Genomic DNA, 14,853 nt, shown 5'->3' on the forward strand with positions numbered 1-14,853 from the left:
GGAGCAATATTTTCAATGGGAAGAACTTCAGTTCAGTGATGTGATTTAGCTCTTTACTCCTCCCTGTGACTAGCAGCAGCAGAATAAATTAGGCAAAGTAAGAAAATATATGGAAATATACCTGATTTGCATAATGATTGCACACTAGTCAGTAGTAGCGCAACAAAAAAGCATTTATCACTACTCCAGGCCATTCTCATGCATTTTTTCAGAAGATATTCTGAGATGAAATTCTTAAATTCTTTACTCAAAATATTTTGTACTGTAAAAATGGGATGATGTGACTGTTTACCACGTGTATATATTTCTTCATACATAAATGCCGTTTCACAGGCAGGCTAATGTTGCGTTGTTCACTGGTTGATTTCGGCAAAGTGTGGATGGCTTTGGTAGTCTTGGCTGGCTTCCCCTGTGGGAAGGTGCCAATTCCAGTATCTCTTGGCCAAGGTCCTCAGAGCATCTCCAAAGTGCACTGTGAAGTCAGGGATGATCCCCAACCCATTATATCTTAGAGCTGAAAAGTGGGGTGTGGGACTTGTCAGGCTTACCAGATGCTCAACATGGTGAGCATATTTATGAACCTCTTAATTGCTTAGTCTAATAAGAATGGGTAAGTATTTAAGAATTGATATGTAAATTGCACTTTGCAGAAGACAATTACTTGTAGTAAGAATGCATGTCACTTATCTATAATAAGATTTAATGAAAACGTATTTGGGTTTTCCTGCAGCTTGTGGGGGAGGGTGAGGGTTGAAAGGCCAAATTTCCTTTCAGATTGAATGAATACTGTATTCCTGGAAGAATATACAAGAGTCACATCAGCAGGAGTCTTGACAAGTTATTCTATATTAAAAGTGATCGCATCGGACTCGTCAAATGAAAAGCAGGAAGACTTGTCTTCTGGCTGAATAAATGGACCTACAATAGATTTTTGACCCTACAACTGAAATGTTGCATTCTTTGAAGATGCAATGTAATAACAGCAACACAGCAGCAGATACGTTGATCTAAATTCAGTTAATGAGTTTGTGTGTTAGAACCTGTTATACTACAATTATCTTCAATCAGGCAGGTTATGTCCAATATTTTATTAATAAATTTCAAATACTTGTACATAGGCAAGAATAATATATCAAATAATGATATAAATAGAACAGTGTTGTTGTATGAATGGGTGGCAAACAAAAGTTAAAAGAATGGAAATTTAAACACTAATACCGTGGTGGAATAAACAAAATTATGAAAAGTATCAACAAGTTAGACAGAGGAAGAGCAACTATGTGTGTCTGCTGCTATCAGGAATGGACGGACAGAAAATGGCAGGTGCAATGCTGGGATTCCATTCCATGGACGGCAGCAGTCTTCAAAATCCTCTATGGGCGAGGTTAACCAGCCCTTTACTTTGACCACTTCTTCTACCAAAACCCTGAGGTCCATGCTGCTGTGTGGTACCTCTCCCCTTTGTAATTCCAGCACAGAGCCCTTTGCATACTGTTCAGATCTTTGAGGACTCAGCTCCTTCAATCCAAGGTGGTTCCGAGCCGATACACCTGGGCTCAGCTTGGAAGTGCCAGACCTCCCTTAGCTGCCTCTCTAGTGCCTGGTTCCGGTAGTACATCTCCACATACCTGGCCTGAATCTCCCGCTGATAGCGCAGGACTTTTTTCTTCTCCTCTTCCCAAGTTTTCCACTCCTGCTCAAATTTTGCCTCTTGCAGCTGGGCCTGGCGCCTCACGCGCAGCAGTTCTCCCCATAGCCATTCAGCGCCCTCTGCGCTCTTCCCCTGCATCCCCCTACTTTTAGAGCCATCTGCTTCACAACCCAAAACGTCAAGGCATGCTTGCATGGGAAAGTCCCGTGGAGGAACAGGGGTTTCATGCTCTGGCAAGGTTTGGAAAGATTTCCCCAACTGTGCCAGTTGCGAGTCCTCAGCTTGTAACTCTGTTCGGAATTCCTGCAGCTGTGTTTTCAAGCTGAAGATTTCACCCTTTTTCTGGGCCATCTCCTCCTGGGCATCTCGGAACTGCTGCTTGAGCAATGAAATCCCTGCAGTCTTCTGACAGACATCCCACTGGGTCTCCTCCAGCCTGGGACTCAGGTGCTCTGCATGTTGCTGCTGCAGCCTCAGCTTCTCGCACTGCCTCTGCTGAAGGTCCAGCTCTTCTTGCATCCATTTCTCTTCCTGCTGAGCTTTGGAGAGCTGCAGCTTAAGCTCCTGCTGGCTGCATTGGGCCTGCTGCATCACTGGCTGCAGCTTGGCTACATCCACCTGCTTCGGTTCATCCAGCTCATTCATCCGCAAGTACATCTCTGTGAAGGGATCATCATTCTCACTCAGATTTCTCTTAAGTTGGTGGAGCTCCATGCCCTTCTCAGTCAGCTGGTCTTCGGGCTGCTTCACCACATCTTCCGGGGAGTATGTGGGTCCATTTGGAGGGGGTGGTTCCCAAGAGCTATGCAAGCGGCTTAGGCTCTCGCAAGACAGAGGTGTTTTGTCTACAGCCAAAATATCCGGTGGCCCCTGGGAAACCCTGTCTAAGGAACCGCCAGTGTGGTTGTTGTGGCCTACGGAAGCACTGAGCTGGGTTGGAGCAGGTTTGAAATGGGGAGTGTAGGCGGGGAAGCTTTGGATAGAGTTTGTGCTCTCGTCCAAGCTGATGGTGTGCAGCAGGTGGCTGTGGAGAGGGCCGCGTTGTGAGGAGCTGCTGGTGCTGCTGTGGGTCAGGCTGCTGTTGCTCTTGGACAGCTTCTGGCCTTTGGTTGATGACAGTCTCGGCATGCACAAAAAGCTCTTCCAAGATACCGCCTTGAAGGCAGAGGGTCTGGTCTGACATTTGTCAAAGCTCCCACCTTCAGGCAATGAGGTCTTGGAGAAATCAGCTGCCTGATTGTCCTGGAAATACCACTTGGGGGACTGCTTCTCCTGGTCACTCTCATGGTTCCCTTTAAAGCCACCTCCAGATGACTGGTGCTTCTTCTCAGCCCGGGTGTCCCGCTTGCCCCCATGGAAGTAGCCAAAAACTTCACGCTTTGACCTTCCTTTCTGGAGCAGCCCGCCTGGCTGACGCATGCCACGCAGACCTCCTGGAGTAGTCGGCAAGAAATCCTGTTTCACTACTCGGCTGCACATGTTGCCCATGCTGCCGTCTTTATCAGACTCAGAATCCAGAGTGGAAGGATCCAAAAGACAATGGCCGGGGTCACAGGTCACATGAGAGGCCTGTTCTGTTGCTATGGAGTTTTAAAGACAAGCGGAATGCCAGCACATGATTGCTGCCTGCAGCCTGATCCCTGGCTAGACTGGGCTGGACTCCATTCCGCGACCTCCTCCTGCTGCTGCTGGAGCCCCTTGGTCGGCTCCATGATTCCTGTCTTTCCATCCATTTACATTTTCATTCTTTGCACTCTTCTTTGTTTGTTTATATATATATAATATATATATATTGTTTTTTAGATTAATAAAACATAGAATAATCAGTCAAATACATTGCTCCACCAAGCTCGTGACTTCCCTCCCTCCCTTCAACTGGTTTTCTAAAATCTCATATAATATATATGCTTTTCTAATATCAGTCTCTGTCCTTTAATACCTATCAAGTCCTTTTTCTAATTATGGTCAGAAACTCATTATTGTCCTATGTTGTAGGTGCTATGTCAATCCTGTTTGTGTCTTCAAATTTTTGCAATGATCTCTTGAATAGTAAATTTACTCCAATCTTATTGAAACTTCTGGTTGCCTTGGTTCCGTATCCTCACCGTCATTTTAGCCAATTCTGCATATTCCATCATCTTTGTCTGCCATTCCTCCAGTGTTGGTAGTTCTTGTAACTTCCATCTTTGAGCTAGTAAGATTCTTGCTGCAGTGGTGGAATACATAAACAATCTTTGGTCCCTTTTTGCAATCTCTTCTCCCATCAACCCAAGCAAAAATGCTTCTGGTTTCTTGGGGAAGGTATATTTTAACATCTGTTTTAACTCATTGTAGACCATCTCCCCAAAATTTTTCACCTTATCACAAGTCCACCACATGTGATAAAAATCTCCATCCTGTTCATTACATTTCCAGAATAACTAATTTTTCATCCTATACATTTTAGCTAATTTAATGGGGTCAGATACCATCTATACATCATTTTCATAACATTTTCTTTCAAGACCGTACATGCTGTAAATTGTAAATCCTGATTCCATAATTTTGACCAGGATTTGTATTGAATATTATGCCCCAAATCTATAGCCCATTTCGTCATTACCTCTTTCACCTCCTCATCTTTAGTGTACCATTCTAGCAAAAAATTATACTTATCTGGCAGGGAAGACAGTTTGATCATTCTTTGCACTCTTGTTTAGCTGCTAACAACATACCATATTTTCCCCTGTACAGTGGTACCTTTGGTTGCGAACGGCATCTGTTCCAGAGCCCCGTTCGCAACCTGAACAGAGCACAACCTGAAGCGCCGTGCCTGCGCATGTGCGTGGCACGATTCAGTGCTTCTGTGCATGCGCAAAGCACAATTCGGTGCTTCTGCGCATGCGCAAAGCGCCGAACCCGGAAGTAACCCGTTCCGGTACTTCTGGGTTCGGCGTGTTCGTAACCCGTGCCGAACGCAACCCGCTGCGAACGCAACCAGAGATATGAATGTATAAAAAATTTAGTCAAAAATTGGGGGTCGTCTTATACATTGGGGGGGGGAAATGCTCAAGGGGTGCAGTCCACGCTCTGGCCCGGGTGGCTTGCGCTCGAGTTCAGTATTGGCTTTGACACTGGTGCGGGCGGCTTGGATTTGGGCTCTGGCCCAATTTCTTAATTTTGGGTTCAAAAAAATAAGGGTCGTCTTATACATGGGGGCATCTTATACACTGAAAAATATGATATTCTTTCAACACACTGTTTTGTCTGTGTTAATAAAAGAATTCCAATTGCCATTTTTCCAACTTGGTGTTATATATAATTACATTGTTACCTTGCTGTATAATTTCAAAAGTTCATTTATACAGCTTTGGGGGCATTACCATTGGCTTTGGTACATTGCAAAACCTATAGTTTGACATTGATTCTATAGATGTAATGGTTCATGAGAGGGGAGTTGGAGGGGGTGGCTGATGGCCATTGCTTCCACTGCAGTAAGCTTTATTGTACTAGCCAAAGGCCATGACAAAACCATACAAGCACTATCCACATGGCTTCCACTAACTCGTGCCAACTTTCACAAGAAGTCCTCCCAATGTTTTAAATTCCAGACCATGTTTTCTATGTCACCCAAGAGGAATTTTTTTGCCAGACTTTTCCTGCTGAAATCTTTGATGATGATGATGATGATGATGATGGTGACCACCACTACTACTACCACAACTACTGATACATTTATTTAATAGGTTTATACGCTACACCTTCTTCCAGAAGAGCCCAGTTTGGCAACTGACAGGGCTATTAATTAGTCAGATGAAGATGGAGGCAAGACAGCATTAAGATTCAGGAGCACAACATGCTGGTAGTTGAAAAGACTAGAATAAAGGGCAAGTGTAGTTTCTTCTGGTTGTTGACCAGAAATAAATTATTTGGCCACGAAGTCAACCATAACAACTGGGTGTGTAGACTGCTGGCTGAGGCCCATTGTCTGATTAATTCACAACAAATGCCGTGGTTTACTACTGGGCTCACAAGTGCCATTTGTGGTTGCTTCACCTTGAAGTAGTGATTGTAGTAATCAACTATGACTAGGGAGATACCACTTGCCATCATATCTTGCTGATTCAATACTAGTACTTACCATGCCCTGCAGGGTGGATTCTAGACTGTTAGCTGTCTTTGGTACTTGGCACACATGCTAAAGGTTTTGGACTATACCGTCACTTGTAGTTTCCCTTGCATTGCCTTTGAGTTTATTTATAAATTAAGTTGCTTTTAGCCACCCTTCGATCGTACAGTTCCAAGGCAGGTTACAACACAATTCCAATAAAACTGAAAGGAGGTGAAACTATCTCACCACATTTCAACCAGGTAAAACAACAACAACTATGGAATGTCTCATGGTTTAGTGCAGAAGTAGACTAAAATCCACAACAGCCTAGGCAAAATGCTAGGTCTTTATCTAACACTGAAATGCCAACAGCATTGATGCAATTGCTACCTCCAGGGAGAGGGAGTTCCATAATTGGGGCATCACCATATCCCATGTTGCTGCATGAGCTATATCCCATAAGAATTTTATCCTTAAGCATTTCATCCCTGTTTGCTAAGGCACTACCCCTCGTAAACAAGTACAGTGCAGTTATCCATGGTTCCGTTGTTTTAGTAAGATCTTGTTCTCATTCTCCATATGAAGGCTGCAGTATGCCTCAAATAATTAAATAATCTACCTAGGTCTTTTATGTCTTCAGTAATTTTTCTGCTGGGCACTCACGCTCTGCAGATTATCGAAGCAGAGCAGCAGGTGATTTTGTGAAAAAGATAAATGAAGCTTTTAACTTGAAAGACTATTCTCTGCTCCTCTGCTTCAATTAAAATAAAATAAAACCCAGGGCTCTTCAGTGCTCTGCAGGCAGCATTCTGGACAAAGCACTTGGATAAAGCCAACTTTTTGCAAACATGTGGAAATCCAGTAGATGGAAAAGTAGACAGAGTGATGGGAGCAATGCAAGGCTTCTAGGGGGACCCTGATTCAGCTCAATTTCCCCCAATTGCCTGGTTATCTGGCACATTCCTAGTATATGCTTTTAACAGTCTTCTACTTGCAGTAGGATATCCTGCAAAGGACACTCCCCCATAAACTGCATGCGTTTTGTATAAGCACCTGGTTGTTGGCATCTGTCTGCCTCTGGACGCAATGGAAGAGTGCTCCTTCGGGGCAAAAGTTACAGCACCTGCTGTGGCTGTAGAGACCGATGCAGGAGAGACATGTTTTACTGCAGGTGGGGCAGATGAAGGTGTCCTGTTTTGCTGCTGCTGCTGGTGCACTGTGGCGTTTCTTCTCTCTGCGCTCCTCCTAGTGGTCTTCCCTTCTCTGGTTACTGATGTGGATACACAACCTCACTGTCTCCAGGCACTGCAGTCATCTGCAAGGGATTCCCACATTGCGGGGTTAATGTTGCCAGCCTTTGTGTCTTTGAGAGCCAGTGTGGTGTAGTGGTTAAGAGTGGTGGACTTGTAATCTGGTGAACCGGGTTCTCTTCCCTGCTCCTCCACATGCAGCTTCTGGGTGACCTTGGGCTAGTCACATTTCTCTGAAGTCTCTCAGCCTCACTCACCTCACAGTGTTTGTTATGGGGGAGGAAGGGAAAGGATATTATTAGCCGCTTTGGGACTCCTTCGGGTAGTGATAAATCGGGATATCAAATCCAAACACCACCTCCTCCTCCTCCTCCTCCTCCTCCTCCTCCTCCTCTTCTTCTCGTTTGCAGACATCTTTGTAATGCGTATATTTGGTCTGCCAACAGGCCTGGTGCCTGAAGCCAACTCCTCGTAGAGCACGTCCTTGAGGATCCTGCCATCTTCCATTCTGTGGACATGACCAAGCCAGCGTAGATGTTGTTGAGACAGGAGTGTGGACATGCTAGGAGTGTGGGCTTGGGAGAGCACATATTTGCCTGAGACTCTGTCCTGCCATGTGATGCCCAAAATCTTCCAGACGCACCACATATGGAAGGCACTGAGGAGCTCCTGTAAATTGCCCACAACTCACTTCCCTAAAGCAGCTTGCTCAACACGCAAGCCTGGTAGACCATCTTGATATTGGTTGTTAGCATCACGTTCTCCCATACTCTTTTAGAGATGCGAGCCATTGCTGCAGCTGTCTTGCCAATACATTTGTAGTGGAGCCCAGGCCGACAAAATTGTCTACCACCTCAAGTGTGTGGTCGCCAATGATGATGTGTGGAGTGCTGACGACAGCTTGACCCAGGATGTTGGTGGTTGTCAGGTTGACGGTGAAACTGAATTCCATGCAGGGCAAAACAGTTGATGAGTCTCTGCAGAGCTTCCTCACAAGTATGCTCTCAAGGCTGTGTCATCTGCAAACAACTTCTCTTGTATAAGTACAGGCCTGTTGAAAACATGCAAACAAATGCCTGTACAGCAGGAGCTGGGCAGGAGTATGTTGATTGTACTTACGTTGGGTCGTATGAAGAGGGATCATATGTTTGATTACCAATTTTAACTTCAACGCTGGTAACTACAGATGATACCCAGCTATATTTATTGTGTTCTGTCTGAATCAGAAGAGGCAGCTGAGATGCTAGATAGATGTTTAGAGGTAGTGGTGGCCTGGATGTTGCTCAGCAAATTGAAACTTAGGTGTTTTAAGTCCTCAAGTCTAGGAGGTGGAAAGGCAAGCTGTTGTGTATGGGGTTGCACTCCTCTGGAAACAGCAAGTGTGTAGTTTAGGAGTAATACTGGATTATTTCTGGAGGCCCAAGTAACCTTGGTGTGTGGGATTGCCTATATCTACTTTCAGCTGGTGTGCCAGTGACACCCTCTTTTTGGACAGCGTTGACTTGCTCACATCACTTATGCAGTAGCTAGATTACTGGCTGGGGCTGCCTTTAGAATGCTTATATTCCTTGTTCTGAAACAGCATGGATGTAAAGATCAGCAGAAGGGGCCATCTTGGTAACTTTACCACCCTCAGATGGTGGTGGTGCAAGAAAGGGCAAATTCTGTGGCAACCGTTAAATTGTGGAAATCCTTTCTCCCAGAGGTGCATCTGGCAAATTTGCTATGTACCATTTGAGCTTCAGCCTGGCCTTTGACACCTGAGATATGTGTTTCAGGATGCTCCCTATTCCTGTGACTGTCATTTGTTTAACTGTTTTTTAATTATGAACTTTAAATTGTTGTTGCTCACCCTGGGACCCACTGGTGAAGGACAATACTACTACTACAACTACTACTAATAATTAATATTGCCTTTTTATGAAAGTTCGGGATAGCTCAGTCGGTAAAAACATGAGACTCTTAATCTCACGGTTGTGCATTCCACCCCCATGTTGGGCAAAAAAAAAATTCCTGCATTGCAGGGGGTTAGACTAGTTGGCCCTTATGGTCCCATCCAACTCTAAAATTCTGTGATGAACAGCCCCCCAGCAGGGCCCTTAAGGCAGGACTGCACAGTGTTGCCCCTTGACTAAGAGTAGAAAGGTAATTAGGAGTATGGCTGCTAGGCTGTACTTCATTTTATTTCATTTAGAGACTGCTTAACCACAAAACTCTCTTAAGTGGTGTCTCGTCTTGTCTCGTGAATTTGTTAAACCCCTCTTGGTTGAAATGATTCCATGTTGATGTGCTACACGGCACCCAACACGCTGGTCTACCAAATAAAGTTATGATAGTGGATAGTAGATGAACGTACGAGTTAGTCCTAATAGGCCTAACTAGAAGTAGACTACAGAATGATGAAAAAGGCTAAAGCGGTGGTTACAAGAAAGATTTATCGGCAGTATGTTTTCCTGATGGGAATTCTGGAAAGTACCTTGATAATAAATCTTTCTTGTCTGTATTGGCATTTCTCTTTTTCATCATCCTTAATGGTTAAACTGTTCTGCAGGCACCTAAGTATGAAATGTATTGGGAAGCTGAGTTGGGTGCTGGGTTAGGAAAGGAGGAGGAGACTCGAGGGTAGAATTTTCACACTTGCGTATATTTTTCAGTTGCCAATAAGTTCCGTTTTTGAAGTGTTTCACCTGTCATTGTTCTGCTTTACTTAACATGGAGGGGGTGATCTTGTCTTAGAAAGCAGCAAATGTAACACACAGTTCTTTAGTCAGATATTTGAAGGTAATTGCTTCCTCTTTTCCTTTAGCTCTACAAATGTACAGCAAAATTTCCTATCCTAATTGTTCATCGGGGAGTTCATGCTGATTACATTATAGTTTCATTATACCATGTGTGGGTGTAATAAGTACTTCACGTATGAAACTAGTAACACATCCTTTTTTATAATGAAAAAATTTGTATTTTATACGGCTGTAGGTAACCCAAAACATTTTCTTGGTGGTATTTTATCACTCATTGAATGAAGCTCTGTGAGTTTCATTGACCTTTCCTACTCAGTATTCTAAGCATTTATTTCCTAGTCCTGAAGGACAGTTTTAGGTGGAGCAATCCCATTAGTTTCATTCGGACTAGAGTGGAAATAAGTGTGTGCAGGATAATTGTCATCAAGAGGCAAAGATCTTCAAAACCATGGGCCGTCTTGGAGAAAGAAAATCTTACAATACAAATCTGGATTGAAAATGTTACTCAACACCCCTGAATAAAATGCTCTGTTTTGTTACCTTTCAAAGTGAAAATGATTGCTGTTTTGATGCTAGCAGACCTATTATTAGAAGCCTTTACTTTGCAGGATTTAAGCAATTTTTAAAAAATTGGCTGTTGTTGTGTTGTTGTTTTTAATCTGTTGTGGTTGACTATTGATTTTTTTATACTTTGCCATAATAAGGTTTGGGCTGGAAAAGTGGGATAAATGTATCTAAAATAAGCGAAGAACCAGGCTGAGATTGTGAGCTGGGAAGACATTGGTCCAAATTTGGTTCCTGTTTTGAATTTAGTAGGTGTACCGCATGCTGGTACACCCTTGCGGACCGCACCCCACCCCAATCTGGGCTCAGTGGCGTACCTTACAAAGCTGTATTAAAGAATGAGATGGTATATCTGACGCACCAAGAACACTTTCAAACCACTAGAGAAATGCCAAGTAGTATTTATGACTGAGAGTGAAGGCGAAGTTTTATCAGTTGGACTTCTCTTGTTTGGATGAATTGTTAACTATAATGGTTAATAAGCAACAGCAAAGCATTGGAATTTCTTGAAAGCAATCAACCGCACGTAATTTTACACTTCCTTCAGTGCCTCAGAAAGGCACCTGCACTTACCAGTAGATTTGGGCAACACACAAATGTATTTAGACTTGGGTCAGTTAAGACAGATGGTTAATCAATTTGTAAATCCTTTAATTGAATGACAGTCCTTATTATTACTGTTTATTTGCAACTGAGAAACAAGTCCAGCTCCAGGTTTCGAGAGCCTTTGAATTAATAGACTCTGGTGCTCTCTCCAGAAGGCACCGTACTTGCCCATGATGGGGGCAGTAGTGCTTAACAGAATTGTGTGGAGTTGTCACCACTCCTGCTTCTGCAGCCAGTGGGCTGTTTGCTTTCCTATGCAATCTAGGCGCTGCTGATTGGAGCTGTGAGGTGAGTGGGGTAGCATGCCAAAATTCTTATTTCCACAATATTAATCAGGATCCCGTTCCCTCCATGTGCCGACATCACAGGTGACATATTTTAGCTGCTGTGACACTGGGGAGTTGGGTGGCACAGCCTGGAGCTCCACTCACTGGTACTTCTGGCCTAACCACAATCCTTGCTGCAGGGAAGCAGCTTGTCCTGCACTGGAGACTGGAGGTGCAGGGAAGCAGCAGTGCTGATCAGAGCTCCAGGCTGGATGCATGGGCTCCCCAGCAGTGTTGACTTGATGATGACAGCCCTGCCTCTGGCGTTTTGCAAGTGGAGGTTGGTGGGTCCAGGGCATTTTGTTTGTGTGTGCATGGGTCAAACCTCCATTCAGCACTGCCTCCCCATTCCCTACCGACCACAGAGGGCCAGCAAATGGTGGCTGCCATTTTCTTTTCCTCCAAATGCATTTTGATGCCCATCATAAAGATGGTGGCTGTTGACATGAACAAGACCAGGACAGTTTTTGTCATAGAATCACAGACTTGTAGAATTGAAGAGTTAGAAGGCGTCCTGAGGGTCATCTAGACTAGCCCCCCTCCCTCTTCCAATTTGAAACCATACTTGCTTCACAGCGGGTGGCTTGGGTTTGGGCTCTGGCCCGATTTATTAATTTTGGGTTCAAAAAAAAAATAGGTGTCGTCTTATATATGGGGGCAACTTGTTGTTGTTCAGTCGTGTCCAACTCTTCGTGACCCCATGGACCAGAGCACGCCAGGCACGCCTATCTTTCACTGCCTCCCGCAGTTTGGCCAAACTCATGGCAGTCGCTTTGAGAACACTGTCCAACCATCTCGTCCTCGGTCGCCCCCTTCTCCTTGTGCCCTCCATCTTTCCCAACATCAGGGTCTTTTCCAGGGAGCCTTCTCTTCTCATGAGGTGGCCAAAGTACTGGAGCCTCAACTTCAGGATCTGCCCTTCCAGTGAGCACTCAGGGCTGATTTCTTTAAGGATGGATAAGTTTGATCTTTTTGCAGTCCATGGGACTCTCAAGAGTCTCCTCCAGCACCATATACACTTATACACTGAAACTTACACACTGAAAAATATGATATTCTTTCAACACACTGTTTTGTGTGTGTTAATAAAAAAAATCCAATTGCAATTTTTCCAACTTGGGCTTATATATAATTATATTGTTACCTTGCTGTATAATTTCAAAGTTCATTTTATAGCTTTTGGGGCATTATCATTGGATAAGGTACATTGCAAAACCTATAGTTTTGACATTGATTCGATAGATGTAATAATTCACAATTATCTTCAATCAGGCAGTTTATGTCCAATATTTTATTAATAAATTTCAAATACTTGTACATAGGCAAGAATAATATATCAAATGATGATATAAATAGAACAGTGTCGTTGTATGACATGGGTGGCAAACAAAGTTAAAAGAACGGAAATTTACACACTAATACCGTGGGGAATAAACAAAATTATGAAAAGTATCAACAAGCTAGACAGAGGAAGAGCAACTATGTCTGTCTGCTGCTATCAGGAATGGACGGACAGAAAATGCCAGGTGCAATGCCTTGGCATGCACAACAAACTCTTCCATGATACCACTTTGAAGGCAGAGGGTCTGATCCGACACTTGTCGAAGCGCCCACATTCAGGCAATGAGGTCTTGGAGAATCAGCTGCCTGTAGATTGTCCTGGAATACCGCTCAGGGGACTGCTTCTCCTGGTCACTCTCATAGTCCCTTTTAAATCCACCTCCAGATAATTGGTGCTTCTCAGCCCAGGTGTCCTGCTTGCCCTCATGCAAGTAGCAAAAAAGTTCAAGATATGACATTCCTTCCGGAGTAGCACGTCTCTTCGAATCTCCCGCAGCTGTTTTTTCAAGCTGAGGATCTCACCCTGTTTCTCGTCCATCTTTTCCTGAGTATCTCGGATCTGCTGCTTGAGGAATGAAATCCCTGCAGTCTTCTGACAGACGTCCCACTGGGTCTCCTCCAGCTTGGGACTCAGGCACTCTGCGTGTTGCTGCTCGCAGCCTCAGCTCCTCGCACTGCTCTGCTGAAGGTCACAGCTCTTCTTGCAGCCGTTCTCTTCCTGCTGAGCTTTGGTGAGCTGCAGCTGAATCTCCTGCTGGCTGCGTTGGGCCTGTGCATCTCTTGCTGCAGCTTGGCTACATCCATCTGCTTCGGTTCATCCAGCTCATCCATCCGCAAGCGCTGTTTGTCCTCAGACATCTCTGTGAGGGATCATCATCTCACTCGAGATTTCTCTTAAGCTGATGGAGCTCCATGCCCTTCTCAGTCAGCTTGGTCTTCAGGCTGCTTCACCACATCTTCCAGGGAGTATGTGGCTTCATTCAGAGGGGGTGGTTCCCCAGAGCTATGCAGGTGGCTCAGGCTCTTGCAAGACAGAGGTGTTTTGTCTACAGCCAAAGGGTCCTGTGGCCCCTGAGAAGCCCTGTCTAAGGAACCGCCAGTGTGGTTGTTGTGGCCTACGGAAGCACTGAGCTGGGTTGGAGGAGGTTTGAAATGGGGAGGGTAGGCGGGGAAGCTTTGGATAGAGTTTGTGCTCTCGTCCAAGCTGCTGGTGTGCAGCAGGTGGCAGTGGAGAGGGCTGCGTTGCGAGGAGCTGCTGGTGCTGCTGTGGGTCAGGCTCCTGTTGCTCTTGGACAGCTTCTGGCCTTTGGTTGATGACAGTCTCGGCATGCACAAAAAGCTCTTCCAAGATACTGCCTTGATGGCAGAGGGTCTGGTCCGACATTTGTCAAAGCGCCCACATTCAGGCAATGAGGTCTTGGAGAAATCAGCTGCCTGTTGGTTGTCCCGGAAATACCGCTCGGGGGACTGCTTCTCCTGGTCACTCTCATAGTCCCTCTTAATGCCACCTCCAGATGACTGGTGCTTCTTCTCAGCCCGGGTGTCCCGCTTGCCCCCATGGAAATAGCAAAAAACTTCACGCTTTGACCTTCCTTTCTGGAGCAGCCCGCCTGGCTGACGCATGCCACGCAGACCTCCTGGAGTAGTCGGCAAGAAATCCTGTTTCACTACTCGGCTGCACATGTTGCCCATGCTGCCGTCTTTATCAGACTCAGAATCCAGAGTGGAAGGATCCAAAAGACAATGGCCGGGGTCACAGGTCACATGAGAGGCCTGTTCTGTTGCTATGGAGTTTTAAGACAAGCGGAATGCCAGCACATGATTGCTGCCTGCAGCCTGATCCCTGGCTAGACTGGGCTTGACTGCATCCCGCGACCTCCTGCTGCTGCTGCTGGAGCCCCTTGGTCGGCTCCAATAATCCCTGTCTTTCCATCCATTTACATATTCAGTCTTTGCACTCTTGTTTAGCTGCTAATAATATACCGTATTTTTCCATGTATAAAAAGAATTTAGTCAAAAATTGGGGGTTGTCTTATACACGGTTGGTGAATGCTCAGGGGTTCTGGCTCTGGTGCTGGCGGCCAGGCTCTGGCCTGGGTAGCCTGGGCTCAGGTTCGGTTTGGGCTTTGATATGGGCGCAGATGGCTCGGATTTGGGCTCTGGCCCAATTTCTTAATTTTGGGTTCAAAAAATAAGTGTCATCTTATACAGGGGGCATCTTATGTGATATTCTTTTAACACATTGTTTTGTGTGTGTTAATAAATATTCCAATTGCAATTTTTC

General features: G+C 45.0%; 1 pseudogene; it reads right to left on the reverse strand.

Annotated features, from left to right (window-relative positions):
• Positions 1–1,495: 1,495 nt before the first annotated feature.
• Positions 1,496–14,437, reverse strand: LOC117061155 (annotated as a pseudogene).
• Between the last annotated feature and the right edge of the window lie 416 nt (positions 14,438–14,853).

The sequence above is a fragment of the Lacerta agilis genome, chromosome 16 (genome assembly GCF_009819535.1).
Source record: "Lacerta agilis isolate rLacAgi1 chromosome 16, rLacAgi1.pri, whole genome shotgun sequence".
Classification (NCBI taxonomy): Eukaryota; Metazoa; Chordata; class Lepidosauria; order Squamata; family Lacertidae; genus Lacerta; species Lacerta agilis.